Source organism: Panthera pardus, unplaced genomic scaffold, assembly GCF_024362965.1.
Source record: "Panthera pardus isolate Hobbes unplaced genomic scaffold, ASM2436296v1 HiC_scaffold_20, whole genome shotgun sequence".
Taxonomy (NCBI): Eukaryota; Metazoa; Chordata; class Mammalia; order Carnivora; family Felidae; genus Panthera; species Panthera pardus.
In genome coordinates this window covers 22214979-22219222 of record NW_026526766.1, presented here as the reverse complement: position 1 = coordinate 22219222, position 4244 = coordinate 22214979, and the positions used below count along the sequence as shown (strand labels likewise).

The 4244-nt window shown below is 41.3% G+C and overlaps 1 long non-coding RNA gene across 1 annotated transcript in view; it reads left to right on the top strand.

The window, feature by feature from the left end:
* LOC109258875 (uncharacterized) overlaps window positions 1-2397 on the top strand; it is a 134835-nt gene extending 132438 nt beyond the window's left edge. Inside the window, exon 6 of the long non-coding RNA XR_002076459.2 lies at window positions 1277-2397. This is a non-coding gene — a long non-coding RNA (uncharacterized LOC109258875). The remainder of the gene's footprint in view (window positions 1-1276) is intronic.
* Window positions 2398-4244: the final 1847 nt, after the last annotated feature.

Genomic DNA, 4244 nt, shown 5'->3' with positions numbered 1-4244 from the left:
AAACTTGGGCCAGCAGGAAGTGAGAACAGAGTTTACTGACCATATAGAGAGCAGATATAGACGGAATGTCTGTGAAACTCTGGAAAGGAGCACGAGTCTTGGCTTTGTTTGGAGTCTGGGGTTTTTATTGAAGATTGTGGTCTGGTGTACATGTTCTCTCAGGCATCAAGGAACCAGTTAGAACAAAGATGAGGGCCCAGGTGTTTCTCCTTGGAGCCAGAGAGTCCTGACCTGGAGAGGTCTAGCTCCAGTGGTCTGGAATATGCATAGGATGGCTTCATCTGGCCCTTTCTTAGATGTTATCTATTGTAGGGAAATCATTAACTCCTTATCCCTTATTAAGACATACACTATTTGAATTACAAGGCATGTGTAAAGTAGGGTGGGGTGCAGGTCCTAGCAAGAATAGAAGCAGGAGGAAAAGGAGCAAAAAGCAGATTTTTATGGAGTCCTTCAGTTTCCCTATCTTAATTTCAAATGGGATTACTATAAATATTTGTGGGAGTTTTGGACAGTGACACTCTCAGTTACTAATAAATGTCATGCTACTTTTTATATTGGGAATTCACACTAAGAATTAGTAAAAGAGAAATATGATTTTCCCCCAGGACTAAATTTCTCTGAATCCACTGTACAGTTTTAGAGTTCTGAAACAGATACTTTTTGGTTTCCTCAAGCCCACATTACACCAGTGATCACATATTTGTTCCTCACTCCAATTCTGAAAGTAAATAAGAGATTAGAGTAACCTTTGTACTTGTTTCCTATAGGTGGGAGGTGGAAGAGATGGGCTTTATAGCTGTAAGTTCTACTTCATTAAGCACAAGGTATAGGCAGAAAATACTTATTACCAAACAGCCAATTTACTGTGCTCAATTTTTAATAGAGATAGAAAGTAAATAATCTATATGAGCAGGGGTCTTTCATCAATATCTACATTAAGAAGTAGATATAGGGTATAATTCCACCATGGATACAAGTCTCCTTATTACCAGGTTTGCAATTCAATTACCTGAGGAGCCTAAAGTACCATTGATTATTCATTGGATTCTGGGATGGGCTGGCTACACAAGCATTCATTAATCCCTTCAGTGCCCCAGGGCACCCAGAATAGTTTCAGCTCCAAACAGGTCTCTAGTTCAAGAGTTTAGCCAAAGGAAAGATGCTTGGGTTGGGAAGTTTTCCCCCATATATAACATGTAGCACATCGTTTTGGATTCTGATTCAAGTTCCTGCTGTTATATCCTTGACCCTTTTTTATGCCCTTTTCCTGCAGAAATGTTTCCCTGCGGTTGTTTTCTCTTCTCACACTGTAGCCACATTTCCAGTACTAAAAGGAGCTATACATTTGGAACCCAAGATCAGAGCACGAGTTTCAACAGACGTTATGGCAAGTGTTGCGACAATAGTACAGACATTGAAATCTGTATTGACCCAGAAATTGACTGACCTCCTTCTCAACCTCAGCAGGACCAGAGAGAAACCCTCGAACATCCTCTTTTCTCCTCTATGCAACGATGGCCTCTCTCCTCCAAGTACCATCACCCTCACGAGTCCTCAAACCTGGCCACACATTTAGTCACCCAGGGAGCTTTTAACGAATACAATTCCCTGGGCTCCATCCCAGACCTCTGGGACTAGGGCCCAGGCTGGATATTTTAAAATGCTCCATAATTAATTCTAATGTGTACCTAAATTTGAATACCACAGTCCTAGACCAAGCCAGATGCCAGTAAATAAGCGTAGATTCCTCCTTCTTCCCGTCAGGAAGAATCTAATTGGTCAACTAAAACACAAATCTGCCTTCTAAATTGTTCTCCTCCAACTTCTCTATGATTGACTTAGAATTTTCCTTGCTGTGACCTTGTAGTAGTTTTTCTTTCCTCTCATATTCTCTTTTCCCATTATGGTGCATTGTTCTTGCTGCGATGGGGTGATCTTTGTAGTTTTGCCAGCCATCACTTTTCTTAAAATTCTTCGGTGATTCATCAGAACTTTAGGACACAGTGATGTGGACTCTTTATTTTCTGATCACTACCTGCTATCTAGCTTCATGTTTTGTCACCCTCCTCCCCACCCCCATACTCTCCATAAAACCAAATGACTTTCTTGTGCTCTCATGTCTTTACCTCTGACTGTCCATCTTCCAGTTCTGCTCTTAAGCTGACAACTGCATTTTGTCAAACTGAGATAAAGTCCTCTCTCTCTGCACATGCTCTCTTTGCCATCATACCCTGTGCCTAACTACATTATGCCACTGACATACCAAGTTGACACAAAAGTCCTACACTGACTGGAGCCTGTTGATCTTGCTCAGACCTATACTTAAATGTGTGCCCTGCACATAGTAAGTGCTTGATACGTCAATGTCAAATGCATGGAGAATCGAATAAATGAATGAACACATTAAATCATAGCCTGTTATCCCTGGAATCATTTTCATTGAGGCTTCTTCCATGTCAGTGCATAGTTATCTGAAAATATGTTGTTGAAGAAATGGTAACGTCAAGATGGCAAAAGCTTTCTGAGTATAGCTTTCGGGAGGATGTTAATGATGATATTTATTTGAGCCAAGGTTAAATTGCATACACAGGTCGTCTACCTTTTTGCATGATTCTCATAAAGAAGTGGGGGAATAAACAGGTTTTATGGCTATAATTTTCCACTGTAAAAAATGTATTAGCTATCTAATAGAGAGGAATCTGTAGCCAGTTTTGGCACAAATGACTCTTGGGGTGACAATGGCTTTACTACCAGACCTTGGCCCTGTTCTAGGTAGTTGTCACATAAGGAAGCTGGCTTTTCCGTAACCTTGAATTTTGATGGTGTGTAACACCATAGGTTGGTAAATGGACAATCTCCATAGTTCCTTGGAATGTAAAGGTTCTTTGAATTAGTTGACATATACTACTGGGTAAGTAATATAAATATTCTGCCTAGGTCTCTTGCTCTAGGGAACGAATCTGTGCAAGTGGTTTTTCTTTTGGCCACCTCTGTCTGTTTAATCTGACAGAGAACTCCCTCCACACATTCCTTTGCCCCTGCCAACAGAGCAGAAGCTTCACCTTGACACGGTGTGGCGATATGATTTGCATTTCTGGAAGTTACAGAATATTTGAATAATAGGATCATCATTGTCAGATGCCTGGTTTAGCATTTGCTAACAGGAAGCCTGACTCAAGTTTCCATTTTAAGGAGATTTACTTACTCCTTAAAATAAGTGCTTCTAGAATTGTCTGGATGACGTAGGTGTCAATATTTGATAGGAAGCAGCTCAGGATAGGAAATATTACTAAAGAAAATGTGGTGTCATTCTCCCTAGATTTTTTTGTTTCAAGTAAATGTTTTTTAGGCTTACATAGAGCCCTGTTAGGGCCAAATGGTTAACCTTGAGAACCCCATAGAATCACTTACCATCTTAGGGAAAACAAATCTCTCTTTTCTTGGGAGAGGGAAAGGTATATCATTACTCTGTATGGCTTCCAAATGCTGGACCTGTCCTTTTCACTTTTCAGACTGTGGTCTGTAAAAATAATAGAAACATAGATTTGGAAGGGAGAGGAGGCCTTTGGGGCTAATCGTTCCCACCATTCAGGAACCATTTCCTCAACCACTTGGGCAGGGAACTACAATGCCTCATCGTAAACCTTTTCAGTTAGAAGGAGCTCATACTCACTGTTCTGGAGTTCACACACATTACTGTTGCTCACCTTTATGTATTAGAAGATTCTTTCTTGTAGGGATGCCTGGGTGGCTCAGTTGGTTAAGCATCTGAGTCTTGACTTTGGCTCAGGTCATGATCTCATGGTTTGTGAGTTCAAGCCCCACGTTGAGGCTTGTGTGGGCACTGCAGGGCCTGCTTGGGATTCTCTCTCTCCCTGTCTCTCTGCCTCTCTCTCTCATTCTCTTTCTCTCTCTCTCTCTCTCTCTCTCTCCCAAAAATAAATAAACTTAAAAAAAGGAAAATTATTTCTTGTACTAAGGTGACAATGGAAAAATCTAAATACCTCAGCCCATTTTGGGATTGCTTGTGGCCATATAGCCAGATGAGAACCTGAGGTGAGTGTGTAGGTTACCTGCAAAAGAATGGCTCCTCCCCCATAGTCCAGAGTTTCCTGGAGCAGGAAAGGAGGTGAGTCTTAACAGAGGTGAGTCTTAACATGAAGGGGTTAAACGGCTTCCTCCTCTCTCCAAGGCCAAAGAGGAAATTTGACCTGGATCCCAAAGTGTGGAGACAGTAAGAG